Genomic DNA, 18,628 nt, shown 5'->3' with positions numbered 1-18,628 from the left:
AGGACACTCGCCTTTCCTCCACCTTTTTGTTCCATTCAGGCCCCGAGGGGACCGGGGGTTCCCCCACACCGAGGAGGGCGATCTTTACGCAGCTGTACATTCACACATGCTTCCCGAGACACCGGCACAGACACTTCCAGAAATAACGTTTGACCGCTGATCGGGGCATCCCTTGGCCCAGCCGGGTCAACGTGTGAATTCGCCACGACACCCACGGAGGGTGGGAGGGGTCTGTGTGGAGAGCAAAGAGCCTCTGTCCTACAGACATCCCTCTCTCTTGGCTGGAAGGACGGACACCTTTGGGAAGAATCCGAACTCTTCTCAAGATACGCTCATCGACGCTAAGCCATGGCGGTCACCACGCACAGCGGGGGACGCCCCGTGCATGTTCCGTTCCAAGGGTAAGCGGGAAGGAGCTGCTGCCCTGTGGGTGACGTGGGGCCCCCAGAGCCATGCTTCCAGGAGAACCGGCTCCAGAGCAGGGACAGCAGGGCAAGGAAGGAAAGAGACCAAAGGACGCGGAACTGCCTCCCTCAGGGGGCTCTGCATGGGAATGGTACCTCAGTCTGCCCCGGGGCCAAGGGCAGGCCCTTCGTGCTCATTCTCTGCGCAGCTGTGGGTTAAGAGCTATGGGGTGAAAGGAGGGGGAGGGGAGAGGGTGGGGCTGCGCTTCTGCTCACCTGCAGGACTGTTAAAGCTCCGATGGCTGAGCCCAGAGATTCTGAGTCACTGGGCGGTAATCTGCATTTCTCACAAGCTCCCGGGTGCGGCTGGTGTTAGGTTCTGCATTCCTGTTTTCAAAGGCCAGAGCCCAGCGGAGCTCCGGGCCTTGTAGAGAGACCGAGGGCAAAGAGGGCCGTGGAGGGTCAGAGCAGGCTTCCTGGAGGGGACACCCGAGGTGCTGCTGGAAGGAAACTACTTGGTGGCTGAGCAGAGGAAGAAAGGAGAGAGGCCCCCACCAGCCTTGCAGGCCAGGTACAGGGCAGAAAAAGCGGGACGAACTGTGCATGGCCACGGAAGCTGGCATGCTGGGTGACGGATGCTAGACCTTTGGCTTGGCCGGCGGGAGGTCTGTGTCAGGGTCCCGGGACACCCAAACCATGGCCTTACCCGTTCCTCAACTGGCATTGTTTTCTTGTGATAAAACACACCACATTACCCGTGTTTAAGTGCGCAGTTCGGGGGCGTTAAGCACATTCACACTGTGAATTCGCCTCCGTCATGTCTCCAGAACTCTCCATTCTGATCGCTGATCCACAGAACAGAAACTGTGTTCATTATTCATTAAGCGCTGACTCTGCCTCGCCCCTCCCCCTGCCCACGGTAACCACTGTTCTACTTTCTGTCTCTATGAATTTGACTTCTCTAGGGACATCATAGAGGTGGAATCATACAGGATTTGTCTTTTGTGACCGGTTTAGGTGACTGCCTTTTGTGATTGTCACTTAGCATTAATGTCCTCAACGTTCATCCATGCTAGTCGCGGGGGTCAGAATTCCCTTACTCCCCGCCCCCCCCCCAACCTTAGGTGAAGAGAAGTTTATTCTCTGCAAGCACCAGAATTTCCTTACCTTAAAAAAAATTTTTTTTTTTAAATTTCAATTCTAGAATAGTTAACAGTGTTACGTGAGTTCCAGGTGTGTAATATAGTGATTCAGCACTTCCACACGTCGCCTGGTGGTCATCACAATAGCGAGACTCCTTGTTTCCATCCCCTACTTCCCCCCCCAGCCCCGCTCTGGTAACCACCCGCTTGCTCTCCATAGTTACCAGCCTGTTTCTTGGTTTATCTCTCTCGTGCTCTCTTATTCCCTTGGCTCGTGTTTTATTTCTTGAATTCCACCTGTGAGTGAGACCATACGGTATTTGTCTCTCTCTGACTTATCTCACCTAGCACAAGACTCTCTAGCTCCATCCATGTCGTTGCAAATGGCAAGATTTCATTCTTTTTCAGGGCCGAGTAATATTCCATTGTAGATATCTAGACATGACCTCTTTTTTATCTATTCATCAATCGATGGACACTTGGGGTGCTTCTGCAATCTGGATGCATGTATCCCTTTGAATTAGTGTTTGGTAGAATGTCTTCACGCATTAAGGCTGAATACTATTCCATTTTATGGATACACTGACTTTTGTTTCTCCATTCAGCTGTCCCTGGGCACCTGTTGTCTCTCGTCAGTAGTGCTGCTGTGAAGACAGGCTTGCAAATATCTGCTTCGCACTGTTTTGAGTACACAGCCAGAAGTGGGATTGCTAGATCTTATGGCAATTCTATGCATAATTATTTTGGGGAACTGGATCAGTATTTCTTATCACCCACAGATTGACCGAGAATTTCAGGGAGGCTTAGCAACGGTGGGATGAGCCGGTCATGACCCTCTCACACTATTTAATGCTTGATTAATAGCGTCATTATCTTGGACTTAAAAGCCAGGTTAGAACTCTTCATCGTTGAAACTGCATTAGACAACGTTAAATATCCACCCAAATCCGCATCAATAATTTGTTCCACTTGGCAAGGGAAAATGTTTAAAATGCAATGAAGCTAGCAGATACCCACAAGTCTGTGTTGCCAGGCAGCAGTCCTGCTCACAAACGGCCCAAGCCTTTCTTGTAAAGAGAGGAGGAGGCCGGCATCTGCACGGAGACAGCGGGTCTGTCGCTAATGGAGAGAGGCCGGGCCGTGGAGCTTCTACAGGAGGCAAAGAGTAGTCCCTCATCTTGGAGTGCGTGCTTTGAAAGCGCGGCCCGTCCACTGGGAATCACAGTTTTCCAAGGTCCTCTTGCTGGTTTTGCTGATTCATATTCCCACAATTCCTTCACCGCATAATATTTTCCCATTGCCATGGTGACCGTGTGAGGAGAAGGCATAGGGAGAGACTTCAGAGTTTCCTGCTCATTTCACAGAGCTGAGATCCGACCTTCTGCTGGAGAGTGGGCTACATGTTTCTATTTTAAAGGGAAGAGGTAGGTTCCACCAAGCCGAGTTTTCTCGGGCTCAGAGAGAGCAGGAGTCAGGGAATGAGAACAGCTGGGCAACTGGTCCTGGTTTCAGCACTTTCTGGCTGCTTCTGGCACATTCTGATTGTTGATCTTGGGTAAGGCTCTTTCCTTCTCTGAGCCTTGGTTCCTTTCTCTGTGAAATGAGATGCAGAATGGCAACTAGGGTTCTCTGGGGAATTGATCGAGAAAATGCAAGACATTTACAAATTGTAAAACTTTATTTAAAAAAAAAAATCCCCCCAAATTCCTCAAATACAAAGCCCCTTAGTACCGGCCAAGGTGCTGCTGCAGGTGGTTTTAACTGGCGGTGCTCTTGGCTGTGTTCCTTCCGACCGCCCCAAAGCCCCCATTCACACACACGGCAGCCTTGACCTCATCAAGGACAGGAACTTTATTGTGTCATTCCGATCCCTCCAATTTGCAGAACACACGACTTTTCCTAGTGCAGGCTTCAAGAAATACTTCCACTGAGCTCAAACTTGGATCCAGCAAGCACTTGCCAAGTTCAATCTGTACCAGGCTGTGGGGCCACGGACACAACTTGGAGGAGGGAGCTGAGTCACCCCACTTCTGAGACCAGCCTTTGATTTCAGAGCAGCCTTTCCTGTGGGTGGAGGACAGAGAGAAGCACACTTAGCTTACAAGGGCACAGTGAAATGGAAGATTCAACCCTATTTCAGAAATGTTCCAAAGTGGTGTGTCCTACAGCTGCGAAACTGCTTAATTACAATGCCACGTGTTATGAGAACGTCTCAGTACCTCTCTGTCGGCAAAGGTGACCCAGAAAAGGGAAGGGGACATTCATTCTGTGTGGTGGGGTGGGGTCTCAGAGAGTTTCGGAGAGCAGCTGTCCCGGCTGAGGGTGAAGGACTCAAACTGCCGCACTAACCAGGCTGCCACAGAGGAAGAGATTTCGTGGTGCCAGGACAGCTGTGCGCAAAGGCGCACAGCGGCCGGCTGGGATTGAAGGAGCTGTCAGTAGCTTCGTGAAGGAGCTGCCAGAGCGTAGAAGGGGAGGGAAGTAGACAGACGCAGGCAGGTCAGGAATGACTGCATGCGCTACAGCACTCGAGTAATGCACACAAAGAGAATCCATGCTCAGATCGTGTGTCCTGGGCACCAGACTGCTGGCCAAAGTGGGAAACTTCGAAGTGCGTTCGAAAAACCCCCAATGTTGGTTGTGTCTTTTTGTCCCCAGTTTAGGGCTCCAGAGTGACTCAAGCTGGCATTGGCTGGGTGTTTTGATGTGGAGTCAAGACAGCCAAGAGCTGCCGACCCCTCCACCACTGAGGGGATCCCGCTAGAGGATCCTCTTCTGGTCCTTTCTCCGCAGAACCCACTTGACCAGCAACTGACTTGAGAGGCATAGCAGGGAGGAGTGGTCACCCTCTCTTCTGGCGAGTCAGCTCAGCAGGGATTTTGCAGCTGTGATGGGGACTCGGGGAACTGGGGCTGTCAGTGAGCAGACAGTAAGACCTGTCCTGCAGATGGTATCCTGGTCGCCTGTGCAAAAAACTGACCCAGTTTAAGGTCCTCCCGCGGGAAGAACCCATCCCTGAGATGCCGAGAAAAGCACTGTTTCGAAGGTCATGGCTCAGGTCCCAGGGACCCTGCCCTGGGCGCCAGGAGGAGAAGGCTCTGGAGGAGTGTGTGCAGGAGAGGGTCACAGAGAAGCCAGAGTCTCGGCAGTGGGAGGGAAACAAGAGCCTCTCTCATGTCCAGGGGTCCCTTTCTCACCCCCAGCCATGCATTCAGAGCAGATAATCCAAGCCTGACGTCACTCTTTTGGGGGCCTCATAACCCAGGAAGGGGGAGCTCCCCACACTACCCATCCCCACCCTTTAAAACACCAGTCTGGGGGAACCTGGGTGGCTCAGTGGGTTAAGCCTCCGACTTCGGTTCAGGTCATGATCTCAGGGTCCTGGGATCGAGCCCCACATCGGGCTGTCTGCTCAGCGGAGAGCCTGCTTCCTCTCTCTCTGCCTGCCTTCCTACTTGATCTCTCTCTCTCTCTCTCTCTGTCAAATAAATACATAAAATCTTTGAAAAAAAAAAAAAACAACACCAGTCTGGACCAAGGATAAGGCGTAGGTGTTTCAGGATCTGGACAAACGTCGTGGTGTCCTCTAATGTACCTGCTGTTGATGCTCAGGTTTTCTGGGGACGGTACATTGGAGACACTCAGTTTAAAGGCTGAGAAAACTCCCCCCGGTCCCCACCAAGGAGGGGCAGGCAGGCAAAACACTCAAGGCCCCTTTATTTGGTTACTATCCCCTTTCTCCCTCTCGCCTGGAAATAGAAACAGGGGCCAGCTGGACTTGATCTAGCCCCCGTCACCCTTCCAGCTCAGGTCCTACCCATCCCTCCTGCTCCTCGAATTCCAGGCACCGGACATCCATAAATGTCACACACAGACCTTCCTGTCTCCTCCTCTCGTGTCCACAGGGTTCACATGACATCTGAACCCCATTGTAATGCTGTTCCCCACTTTCCTCCAGAGTGAAGAGATTGCCCTCTCTGTCTCCTTCTGGTCCTTTTCGGAGAGTCAGGGCCACTTCAAATTCCAGCTCTGACACTAGACCAGTAATTTTACCTCCCTGGGCCTCAGGTGCCCCATCTGTAAAATGGGGGTCATAAAGCACCTGGCCAAATAATGAGAATTCTGTAACCGTGTGAGGTGTTGAGCGTAGAGCCTGGCACCCAGCACCGATGGAATAAACATTAAGTCCTTCCCTTGCCTCTAGCAATTTACACTGTGATGGGAATGATCTGTGGCTATGCTTTAGTCCTTAGTGTTTGCCCCAGCAGAGTGATTTTGTCTTTTTTTTTTTTTAGAAATGAGTCATAGTAGGAAATATATTTTATGTCATAACCCATATGTATAAATATCAATTAGGTCAAGATGTGTTGGGATCCTCTGTCATTACTGATTTTTTAAAAAATGGTCTAGCTGTTCTATAAATTGCTGAGAGAGGGATATTAAAATCTTGTATGATTGTGAAGTTATCTATTTCTCCCCTTTGTTACTTTTTCAAAGAATTTTAATTTTTAAGTCATCTCTATACCCAATATGGGGCTTGAACTCACAACCCCGAGACCCAGAGTTGCACGCTCTACTGAGTGAACCGGCTGCAAGTCCCTATTTCTCCCTTTTAGAACTGTCAGTCTTGCTTTGAGGCTCTAGTTGGCACAGACACCTTTATTATGGGTATGTCTTCTTTTGACTCTTCCATCTTTAGATGGTGTCTCTCTTCAACTCAAGTGATATTCTCTGTCCTGAAGCCCATTTTGTCTGGTATTGATAGAGCTACTCCAACCTGGTCATACCTACGACTGGCATGTCACATCCTTTCCAACCCATTTACTTTCTGTCAATGTGACTTCATATTTAAAATGGGTCTCTGGTAGACATATATGTTTACCTGTGTCTCACTTCTTGTACCATTCTAGTAACCTCTGCCTTCTGACTGGAGTGGTTGTCTGTTCCCACTTAACATAATTTATTTTTTATTTCCCCTTTGTCACCTCTGTTTTTAATTTCTCTTATTCACCTTTCCTGCTCATTTTTTAAAGATTTATTTATTTAGTTACCGATTTATGTATTTATTTTAGAGAGAGAGAACTCGAGTGAATGGGGCCTGGGGCAGAGAGAAAGAGAATCCTGAAACAGACTCCCCACAGAGTGCAGAGCCAGATGCAAGGGTCGATCGATCCTGACCTTGAGATCATGATCTGAGCTGAAATCAAGCATCCAGTGCTTAACCAATTAAGTCACCTGGATGCTCTTTTTGGGAATTATTTGAATATTTTGGGAAATTCCATTTTAATCTACCCATTGACTTTTTAGCTACACCTCTTCACACTCTGTCTTTTTAGTAATCATTCTGGGGATTATAACATACATCTTAATTTTTCACTTATGCTTCAGGTTAAAATTGGGTGATTCACATAAAATGTAAGAATTTTGCATCCATTTGGTGCACTTATCTTCATTCCCATCATCCTTACACTGCCACTGCAATATGTATTATAGTTGTATCAATTATGAATTCCACAAGACGGTGTTAAAATTTTTGCTTCAGACAGAAACAGGTAATTTTCTTTATATTTTTATTTATTTATTTAGAGAGCAGGGGGAGGGATGGAGGGAGGGGGGAGAGAAAGAGTATCTCAAGCAGGTTCTGCACTGAGCATGGAGCCAGACACAGGACTCAAATTCATGACCTCACAAACTCACAACTCATACTCAGTTAAGCTGAGATCTTGAGCTTAATCAAAATAGAGTCAGACACTTAACCAACTGGGCCATGTAGGCACCCCAGAAATGGATAATTTTTTAAGTAAAGAGGAAAATGGTCTTTTGTATTTGCTATTTCTGATGCCATTCATTCATTCATGAAAATCTGAGATGTTCTCCTTCTTCCTTTGCCTTCAGACTGAAGAACTTCCTTTGGCATATCTTGTAGCACAGGTCTGGTGGGCACGAGTGACCGAAGTTTCCTTTATTTTAAAATGTCTGTATTTGAGGCACCTGGGTGGCTCAGTGGGTTAAAGCCTCTGCCTTTGGCTCAGGTCATGATCCCAGGGTCCTGGGATCGAGCCCCACATTGGGCTCTCAGCAGGGAGCCTGCTTCCTCCTCTTTCTCTGCCTGCTTCTCTGCCTGCTTGTGATCTCTGTCTGTAGGCACAGACAAATGAATGAATAAATAGAATCTTTTAAAAAATAAAATAAAGTGTCTTTATTTTATCTTTATTCTTGAAGAATACTTTTGCTGGATATAGACTTCTGGGTTGATAGTATTTTTTCTTTCAACACTTTAAAGCTGTTGTTCCACTGTCCTCTGGCCTCCATGGTTTTCGATAAGATGTCTGCAGTCATTCAACGATTGATTTCCTTGTATATAATGCATGGTTTTTTCTCTGTCTGCTTTCCAGCTGTTGCCTTGATCTAGTTTCCAGGAGTGTTTTGTGATGTGTCCCAGACATAGCTTTCTTTATCCTATTCAGATGTGCTGAGTCTCTTGAAATTTTAATTTGTGTTTTTCTTCAAGTGTGAGAAGTTTTCAGCTATTATTTCTTCAGATAACATTTTCCACCCTGTTCTCTTCCTTTCTTCTGGAATTCCTAAACCTCTGATATTGTTTTACTGTCCTTGAGGCACTGTTTTATTGTCTTTATTTTCTCTCTCTCTTTCAGATTGGAAAATTTTTATTCATCCCTTTTGAAGTTTATGGATTATTTTTCCTTCTCATTCTGAGTCCAGTGAATTTTTTCATTTCAAATACTGTGGTTTTCAGTTCTGAAATTTTCATTTGATTAACTTAAAATGTATAATTCAGAGGTTTTTTAGTATGTGCACAAAATTGTACAATCGTCACCACTACATAATTCTAAAACATTTCATTAATCCCAAAAAACCCACAATATTCATTGGTAATCACTCCCATTCCCTCTTCATTCCAGGTGCTGGCAACTACTAATCTACTTTCTGTCTTTATAGAAATCTCCTATATATATTTCCTATTATAGAAATTTCCTATAATGGAATCATAAAATATGTGGTCTTTATGTCTGGTTTCTTTCACTTAAGAATATGTTCAAGGTTTATTCATGTGGTAGCCTATACCACTGCTTCATTTTTTTAATGGCTGAATAATATTCCATTGCGAATATACCACATTTCATTAACCCACGCATCAGTTGGATTTTTTCCTACTTTTTAACTATTACAAATAATGCTGCCAATTAGTTCATTTTTATATTTTATATCTCTTGGTTGAGACATCCTATCTTTTCTTTGTCAGAACATACTTTTATTGTTTTTTTTTTTAAGATTTTATTTATTTATTTGACAGACAGAGATCACAAGTAGGCAGAGGCAGCAGAGAGAGAGAGAGAGGAGGAAGCAGGCTCCCTGGGAGCCCAATGTGGGGCTTGATCCCAGGACCCTGAGATCATGACCTGAGCCGAAGGCAGAGGCTTTAACCCACTGAGCCACCCAGGTGCCCAGAACATAGTTTTCTTTACCTCACTGAATATTGTTATAATAGCTGCTTTAAAGATCTCATCTAATCATTCCAATATCCGGGTCATTTTAAGGTTGGTTTCCATTGATTGACATTTTTTTTTTTTTTTTTTGAGAATAGGTGGCATTTTCCTGGCTCTGCATATACAGAGTAATTTTGGATTGTATTCTGGACATTATGGGTGTTCTGTTGTAGAAACTCTGGATTTGGTGACATTGTTTTGAAGATGGTTGATGTTTTTGTTTCAGCAGGAACTAACTTGGTTAGATTCAAACACTTGTGGTGGGTGGGAGCCCAGATTTTAGTTCAAGCTGCTTTTAATGTGCCACATGCCTGTGTGGTTTGGAGGTTGGCCAGAAACTTGGGCAGAGTTAACACACACAATTTTATGTACTCCTTCTCTGGCTCTCTCCATTATAGGGTTCCTCCCCACTATCCAGCCACTTTGGTTGTCCAAGCCTCCATCTTCTGGTTCCTCAGTCCAGAGGGACAATAGGCTTCCTACTAAAACCCTGTCCCCCCATCACAAATGTGCCTGCCTCCAGGGAAAAGCCACAAAAATGGGAAATTGCCCTATGTGGGTTGATCCTTATAGGTTAAAAAAAAGATTTTATTTACTTATTTGAATGAGAGAGAGAGAGCATGAGGGAGGGGCAGAGGGAGGGGCAGAGGGAGAAGCAGAATTCCCACTGAGTAGGGAGTCTGATGTGGATCTTAGGACACTGAGATCATGACCTGAGCCAAAGGCAGTTGCTTAACTGACTGGGCCCCCCCCCCCAGGCACCCCTCTTCTAGGTTTTAATGTTTCTCCAAAACCCGCCTGCTTATGTTTACTCTCCAGGACCCTCAAGATGTTGTTTTTGCTATTTTGTCCATAGTTTGTTTATTTGTAGACATTGTCTGTGGGAAGGTTGGTTTGTGAGGAATTTACTCCTCCATGCAGAAGATGAAAACATATATATGCATGTGTGTATGAATATATGTGTATATTTGAATATATTAATATATTTGAATATATAGTCAAATACATGTATATTTGACTATATATTTAAAACAAATGGTTTCTGAATCAATACTTATCCTACTCCATGTTTACACATGATATATTCTGATATTTTCTGCTCTGCTCCATGGTATTTCATTTAAAAAATGCTGGTTTCAGTCCCTTGCTAAATTGATTTCATGGGCTAAGAGTGGGTCACGACCCACAGTTTGACCCATGGTTCTCTAATGTTTGGCAGGCAAGGGGCAGGTGCTCTTACTAGAAGAGCTCATTGAACAAAATGCAAGAGGTCCCCCCTCCCCCGCCCCAGTTTTTGAACATCCTGGGAGCAGGGTCGTCGTAATGGATGTTCTCACAGATGGGTGAACATCTGTGTCCCCTCCCATCCCCCTCCACCCCTGCCCCCACCCTAGGTCCTGCAGTGACCAAAACCCAAAGTAAGAGTCCTCCAGGGTCCAGGGTTTGCTGCTACACATCATTCACAGGCTTTTGCTTGCATGGCCCTGACCCTCCAAGGCAGCAACATAACGGTGTAAACTTTTTATTTCACTAAATGAGGACATTTAAAAATAATGACCATCTACTCAAGCCATCATTTTGTTAAAAAAAAAAAAATCACAAAACATCAGCTAGACCATCTCAGAACAAGGCAGAGAACTGAAGTCAAATTCATTCTGCGCATCATGAAAACGCACTCCATGGTGGGGTGTTTGGGGGCCTGTGATCCAGCCAGGGACACAGGAGGTGGGACTAGAAAGACACTGGGAGGTTTCAGAATCCCCCTCCCTCTTGTGTCAGGCCCAGAACAGGATGGACATTTGCTCAGGGTCCCACACCTGAAAAAGAGAAAATGTTTTCCAGTTTTTCTGCAGAAAATTCACCAAAATTCCTAGTAGCTCTGACTGCAGACGCGGCGCTTGCTCCCAGATCCCATCTGTGCTCCGTAGGCTCCCCAGATCACTGAGCTCATTTCACTAACTGCCGCCCATCCCCTGGGGTGGCTTTCTCTGCCCTACTTGCCACCACCCAGATACGCCGGGCCTTGTGGCGGAGAACAGAGACGGGGATGGGAAGAGGACCCCGCCAGGCCAGGTGGGTGTGCTCCTGCCACCCCCCGCCCCCACAGACCCGCCCTGCTCCCAGCCGCTTGGGAGGCCCAGAGCCCCATTAGTGCTTGCATAATGGATGCCTCTCTTCTTGGAAATCACCAGCCCATCTTACTTAATGACGACAACGAGAGAAGCAGGATACTGGCGCTCTGCTCCTGAGGCTGGTCTCTGCCTCCTAGCCCCCTTGGAGGAGGGGCGGCCAGGGACTCCCGCCAGGAGGAACTGGCCAGGTGTCTTTCTTCTTCGCAAAGACTGGGTGAGCATCTTCTCCCTCCCAACCTCAGGCTGTCCTGCTGAGGGCTGGGGTACTGGGCCTCTGAACCATGCCCAGGGTGGATGGGGTGGGCAGGAAGAGCTTGGGTCGGGGAAGAGCCGTTCGCGGGGCTAAGAGGGGCCAGGGTCGGAGGGATGGAGTGAGGCAGAGCTCCAAGCAAAGAACAGAGGGCTTGGAAGCGACAGGGTGGGATTCTAGGGGTGGAGGACTTTCCCTCGCCCTCAGAATGGGTCTGGTCACCAGAGCCAGCCATGCGGGCACGGCCTAGCACCCATCCCTGCTCTTTGCCGCGGGGTCCTGGCAGGGCCTGGAGTCAGCTGATGCACCTGGTTTGGCCATGGCGATTGTTAAGATTCAAGTACTTGTTAGGACTCAGGACATTTCTGTACCGCTCCGTATTGCTGGAAGGCTGCCTCTTCTCGCAGTCCCCCGCTGAGTGCACTCTATTGTCCTGCCACCCGGCCTCCTTCCAGGGTCCCTCCGACCTCCCCATGTCCAGCAAGGAAAGGTTCTCCTGCCAGACACATCAGGGGCTCCAGGCCCTTGCTGCAGGCCCGGCCACACTGGCTATTGCAGAGTTCATGAAGTCCTTTGGACCATCTTTATGCCGGGCTGCCGGCTGCATGACCGCCCACTTACACCTTGTCTGCTCATGGGGACGAGCCAAGAATGTCAGCTTTGCTCATGGGTGACCCACAAGTTCAGGGGTAAGGAGCTGTCCTGGTGCATCCTTGGGGAGTTTTGGGTCAGGAGAAGATGCAGAAAGAAAGGGCTGGAGAGGGGGTGGGAGGTTGGGGGTTGGGGGTGGGGGGTGGGCACATTGCTGGCATCCCCCTGAATGGTGGAGAAAGTTGAGAGCGAAAATTCTAATTGCAAATCCCACTGACAGCTTGAGTTGAAGGGGAAAGATGAGCTAAATTTAACCTAGTCAGTTAAAGAGCCAGAAATGCAATTTACTAATTAGCTTAAAATGGAAACGAGTCCAGTGACCATAAAGAGATTTTCTAGTTACAAAATACAAAAAAAAAAAAAGAGGTTGTTCCTTTCTTCATACTGACATGCATTTTTATATTCTAATACTGTTATATAATTAGGAATGTAGCCTGCTGGCACAGTGTTAAGACAGGCAGAGCATCACAGCCCGCTCGTAAAGTTCCAGGAGGCTGTGTGCCCGTGGCAAATTCATTTTCTAATTACGGAGCATTGGGAGGGATCCAGTCTGGATTCTGAGAGAATGCAGAGCCCACTGGGCACCCAGACAAGGTCCCACACTGGAGTTCCTCTCCACGGCACTGGGGGCACAGGGGCCCAGAGGAGGGGGTGGGGCATCTGGCAAGGAGGGAGGAGGGGTCCCCAGAATGGGAGGCATCTGAGATGACCCCTGAGAGAAGGTGACTGGGAAAATGCAGAGTGTATCCACAGCCTGTTTAGGCTGTTGTAACATGATACTACAGCCTGGGGGGCTTAGACTCCAGAGATTTGCCCTCTGGAAGGTGAAGATGGAGGTGCCGGCAAGTCTGATTTCTGGGGAGACTCTCCGGTCCTGCAGATAGCCACCTTCCCATCGCCTGCTCACATGGAGAAGAGAGAAAGCTCTCGTGTCTTCCTTTTCTTAGAAGGACACCAGTCCTGTCACATGAGGGCCCTACCCCGTGACCTCATTTAACCTTGAGTCCCTCCTTCTCTCCAAATGAGGGTGCATCAAGGGTTAGAGCTCCTATATAGCAAATTGGGGGACAAAATTCAGTCTGTAGCAGGGAGCAATGAGAAGAAACAGCATGAAGTCTGAGATGGAACAGAGTGGGATGTGTACCCCGAGAATGAAGGGTTTCATGTCACAGGTGAGCAGGCTGAGGCGTGCGCAGACGTGCTAGACTCCCCACTGGAGGGTCTGACTTGAACCCATCACATCAGTTCGCAGGTTGGGCTACTCTTCGGTCTCCAGGCAGTGGGGGGTCCCTGGGGACTTCTGAGCAGGGTGGCGATGGCATTCGAGCTGCATTTTAGCAGACCAACCTGGCCGTGCTTGGAGGATACATTTCCATTACCATGGGATGTACTTCGTTGAATATCATTTTTGGACCAATTTGGGAGGCATGCCTAAAACAGGGGTCTAACTTCTGAGCCTCTGCTGTTTCCCACATAAAGGCAGTGCTGGGGTAGCAACAAAGACTTTGAACACAACATTTGTAGATGGGTCCAGGACATTATAGTCATCGCACAAAAGGTAGCATTTGGGAGAAAGTGTCTCTTAGCAAATTTGCATGGTACAGTTTATGTTTTTACTCTTCCATTTGAAACAGATGGTTTTCCCAAACTATGGCTATCTTTTAAGAATATTTCCTGCTGCTGTAATTTGGTGCAATAAAATGTCCTTTGGGCAAAAATAAAATCTTAGCAGATAAAACAGATGTTCATATATTAAATATGTAGAAAAGTGTGTCCTTGAGGTCCTCATAGTTGGAACTGAAAAGAGGGAAGTCCTATCTGTTTTAAGTAGAGAAAGTGTAAAAACCTGTGAAATTAATTACTGCAGAATCCAAATGACGTCTAGATGAACATGTCATTATCCCATTCATCGGATATGGTTAGTTTTTAATCAGTAAATGACATCATCAAAAATGCACATAATCATGTAATTAAGGACCACATCACAGTATATAGTATATAAATGAATTCTAAGTTGTTGTCATTCGTAATATTGGTCATAAATTAATCCCTCTCTTCCCAAATGGCTATATGTTGGCCATAAATTTGTTCTCAAACTACCTTTCCTGCCAACACCTCTATTTCTTGTCAGAGTGGCCAATATATTAAAAATAGGAGCCTACACATTGACCACTATGGGGATTTTTTTTCCTGGCAGGTTTACTAGAAGGCCCTTCTTACTGGAAACTCCAACTACATTGTCCCAAGCCTTCCGCCAGTTTTCAAGTGCAAGAATTAGAGTTCTTCAGAAACCCACCTACTATGTAAAAACAAAGTAAAAAGACACATAAATCTTTAACCTCTTTGATGTTTTTCTTATTAAAAAGGAAGGTCCTTTAAGGGCAGGAGCTGAGAGTTCACCTTCATTGCTACAGCACCTGACTTTCAGAAGAAGGTTCCCAGTAAATGTCTGTAGAATGAATACACGAGCAAATAAACAAACTAAAGAACAAATAAACAGATTGAAGCTCTGGAAGTTAGATTAAAATGCACATTAGTTTTTAAAATTAACTTTGGTTCATTAAAGCCATAGTGCACATATTTTTAAAAACCAGGTAGATTTACAGGGCTTAATACAAAAAAAAAAGGGGGGGGGCAATTAGCTCCCTTCTTGCTATCCCCACATTCGAACCTCCCAGACGTAACTGCTACTTCCAAATATTGTATCTCTTCCTTTTAGTATGCATTTATCTTTCTTGAAATAGCATGGGTATCCTGATTCTTCCTGATCTTCTAGGTTCAGGAATGAAGGTTCAGGAGGATGAAGACCCTTCCTGATCTTCTAGGTTCAGGAATGAAGGTTCAGGAGGATGAAGACCTAGCTCTCATTTACGCGGCTCGTTACACACCCACACGTCCACACACACTCCTCCCCCTCTATCCAGTGTAGTAGTCATGCTGTAATTTATTAGTATTATTACTCAAGTATAAAAAACATAGTGGCGTATTAGTTTCAGGAGTATAATGTAATGGTTCAACAATTCTATGCATAAGTCAGTGTTCATCATAAGTGTATTTTATTTTTTAAAGAGAATCGGATGCCCAACTGCATGAGCCACCAAGGTGCCCCCCCAAACTTTTTTGATTATGACAACAATGTCGTATATCTTGAAATCTGGAATTGTAATACCTCCAGTTTTATTGTTTTTCAAGATCGCTTTGGCTACTTGGCATCTTTTGTGGTTCCACACAAATTTTAGGATTATTTGTTCCAGTTCTGTGCAAAGTGTTATTGGTACTTTGATAGGGACTGGATTGAATCTGTAGATCATTTTGGGTAGTACGGGCATTTTAGCAATATTGGTTTCCCCAATCCATGAACATGGAATATCTTTCCATTTGTCTGGGTCATCTTCAATTTCTTCCATCAGTGTTTTATAGTTTTCAGAGTATCGGTCTTTTACCTCCTTGGTTAAGTTTATGTCATGTCATTATTTTTTATTTAATATGTGTTTATATTATTCTGATGATGCAATGCTTTCCATGGTTAAGCCATGTAGTATATGATTGAATTTCCTTTCTTCTACATTTTTTTGTTTGTTTGTTTTACTGGAATAACTAACTGTCTTTGGTTTTACATGTATCTATCACTAAGTCATTCCCAAATACTCCAGCTTCTGTGTAAATCTCCTCTCAATAGTTTCCAGTTCCATCTTCTTGGTGTCATTTCTCCAGTACCTCCATCCTCAGGCAGGCATCTGACTGGCTACCTACTAGAATGACAGTTATTGTGCATGGAACAGCTGATGTCTTGAGATCTCTTGTCCCATCTTCCTGGGGGTTCCTTTCACCTCTCTGCTGGATCTGATTCCCTATTGTCATCGTTGTTGTTGTTTGGATCCTATATCTTTTTCTTTCTTGGCAACTCCCTTGTTTTGCTGGACCACATCCTGCAGTAGCTTCCTGAGAATGTAGGCACACAGGAGCTAAATTTTGAGAGCTTGCAGGACTGAAAATATCTTGAGTCTACTCACACACCTGATCTGCTGGTTTGTCTGGGCCTGTGATCATAGGTTGAAAACAAGCAGCCCTCTAAGACTCAACTTTTTGCATTTCTTTATCATCAGCAGGTAATAAGCGCTATGCATTGCTACTTGGAAATCCAAGTAAATCCATTCTGGTTCTCTATCCTTTGTCTGAGACCCTTTGTTCACCCTGGGAGTTTTCTGGATGATTTCCTTATCCCCCATGTTCTAGAGTGTCTTAGGGTAGAAACTTGGTTTTCTCTCTCTCCATTGTGTTGCACATGTCATAAGTCCTTCCAATCTAGGAATCTCTGTTCCTTTGTCCTGGGATTTTTTTCTTGAATTATTTCTTTGATGATTTCTCTAATTCTATTTTTGCTTTCTGAAATTCCTGTTTTTAGACACTGAATTTTCCAATAGGATTACTAGATTTTCCCCCCTACATTCTATATTGCTTTATCTTTTTGTGTTATTTTGGGGGGAGATTTCCTTAACTCTATTTAGCCTCTTCTATGCACATCTTATTTCTGCGGTAATACTTCGATTCCCTAAAACTCTCTTTTATCATCTGACTCTACCACCTTGTCCTCATCTTGCAGCTGCAATAACTTGGATCATTGAGAATGTCGATGATTGTTTTATTTTCTTCTGTTCTCCATATCGTTTCTTTCCTCATATCCCCCTCCTTTTATCCTTTTATATGTTCTCAAACCCACTGATGAGACTTATCAACAAGAGAGACTTCCCTGTGATTTCTGACCTTCCCCACCTCCAGGTCTTTTCCTGAGTCTGTCATATTCCCTGAAGTAGGATCTCCCATACTCTGCTCTGAAGAGCAGATACTTGGCTGCCCAGATTCTCAGAGCTGAGGGTGGAAGAAATTGGGGTGATGGCTTCTCATTCAGCCTTAGGCAATGGATTCTTTCTCCTTTTGAGGATGGTGCCCCCTGGTATCCATTGGTGTAGAGAACCCCTTAGTTCCCCTGTTGCCAAGATTAAACTTCCAATCTTCTGCAGAGAGAAGAAGGGCATCAGGAAGGGTCTAACTGCTTTTGTCAAAGTCACCTTGGGCTGCAATAACAAAACACCTTGACAAGCAGAGGGGCTTACACAACAGAAATTTATTTGCTCCCAGTCCTGGAGGCTGGAAGTGCGAGATCAGGGTGCCAGCAATGCTGGTTCCTGCGGGTGGGAGGGGGCGCTTCCTGCCTGCTGACAGTGGTCTTCTCATGGTGTCCTCACATGATGGAGTTGGAGAGGGTGGTGGGCAGAGAGAGATCTTCCTCTTATAAAGCTTCCAATCCTACCAGATTAGGGCCCACCGTCATGACCTCATTTGACCCTAATTACTTCCTAGAGCCCTCAGGTTACACATAGCCGCTCAGGTTAGGGCCTCAGGAATTCGAGGACACACAGTTCTGTCCGTATCAGCTTCCTAAGCATACTTTTGGCCAATACTTCTGTGCCCCTCATTTCCATAGGTGGTGATGCTGCCCATGCTTGACTCTTTGTGTGTGGGGGGGGCTCTGTGGTAGCAAATGGGGTGCTTCTTTGGTTGCCCCACCCTTACTGGCCTCAGCTGCAGTTTGTTGGGGGTACATGAGCCCTGACATGTCTTGTCCTGGTCCCCAGCTTGCGGTTCCCCTTCTGTCCTCTCTGCCTGTGGGTGTGAAGAGCTTCAGAAGAACATGCTCAGTCTACTTCCTTCCCCTGGAAAGCCACTATTAGATCTTCTTTTCGAGGACAATTATGTTGCCAATCAAGACTTGTTGAACAAATGAATGAAACCTCACCTTTTTGGTGGCTTTACACCCATTTTATCCTTCTCACCCTCTCTTCTTCCCAGAAGATGTGCCCTCCCTCCTCCTGTCCAAAGACACTCTCCTGCATACTGTGTCCTCTGGAAGCCTGTCCCAGTAGCCACCTCCCGCGTTCTTGAATCATCACCACCTTCCCTTCCTCTGAGTCTTTCTTCCTCCCAACAACTCTGCTTGCTCTTCCCGTCCTGACAATGTCCCTTCCCCATGCTGCCCCTGAAGTTGGCTTTCCTGCTCTTTTCCCCTCTTCCCTTGTGACTGCCTGATCCTAACCACCTCCAGCCCTCAGGCCTTGCCAGTGCTCAGCTGTCCAGCCTCCGTGTCCCCAGTGGCATCCTCACTGCCAGAGCCATGGCTTCTTGCAGGCCCCCCCTCCCTTCCTGACAACCCACTCTGCCCCCAACCCCTTGTCTCTTAGAAGACATCCTCCCTCCGTGTCCTCTGAATCAGCAACCTGGTCTGACCAGCCCATTTCCCACCCAGCTGGGAGGCCCGCACCCAGGCCTTTACCACCTCACTGGGAAATATGCTAGGCATCCACTAGTTTGTTTTCATGACCTCAGGGTCCCCTGGTCCAGTTGACATGCCCTGCCCCATCAGCCTTCTGGAAGCACAGCCTAACTGTGTGGTGTTCAAGGGGATTCTTACTGCCCATGGGCCAAGCCCAACCCCTTTGTAGGTAGGGGCTTCCCCCCTGCCCGTGGGGCCTCCAGTTTGACC

General features: G+C 46.6%; 1 protein-coding gene across 3 annotated transcripts in view; it reads left to right on the top strand.

Moving 5' to 3' along the window:
* Nucleotides 1-18,628, top strand: part of EML1 (EMAP like 1) — a 170,277-nt gene that overhangs the window by 19,925 nt on the left and 131,724 nt on the right. Inside the window, exon 1 of one of the 3 annotated variants that reach the window (XM_082737640.1) lies at nt 11,324-11,400. The exons of the other annotated variants lie outside the window; for them this stretch is intronic. The gene's annotated coding sequence lies outside the window, so the exon portion shown is untranslated. Of the gene's footprint in view, nt 1-11,323; nt 11,401-18,628 lie in introns of those variants that run through there. 3 annotated transcript variants of the gene reach the window in all.

Source organism: Mustela nivalis (genome assembly GCF_964662115.1).
Source record: "Mustela nivalis genome assembly, chromosome: 6".
NCBI classification, from domain to species: domain Eukaryota; kingdom Metazoa; phylum Chordata; class Mammalia; order Carnivora; family Mustelidae; genus Mustela; species Mustela nivalis.
Note: the sequence above shows the minus strand (reverse complement) of the source record. Positions and strands in the feature narration are given on the sequence as shown.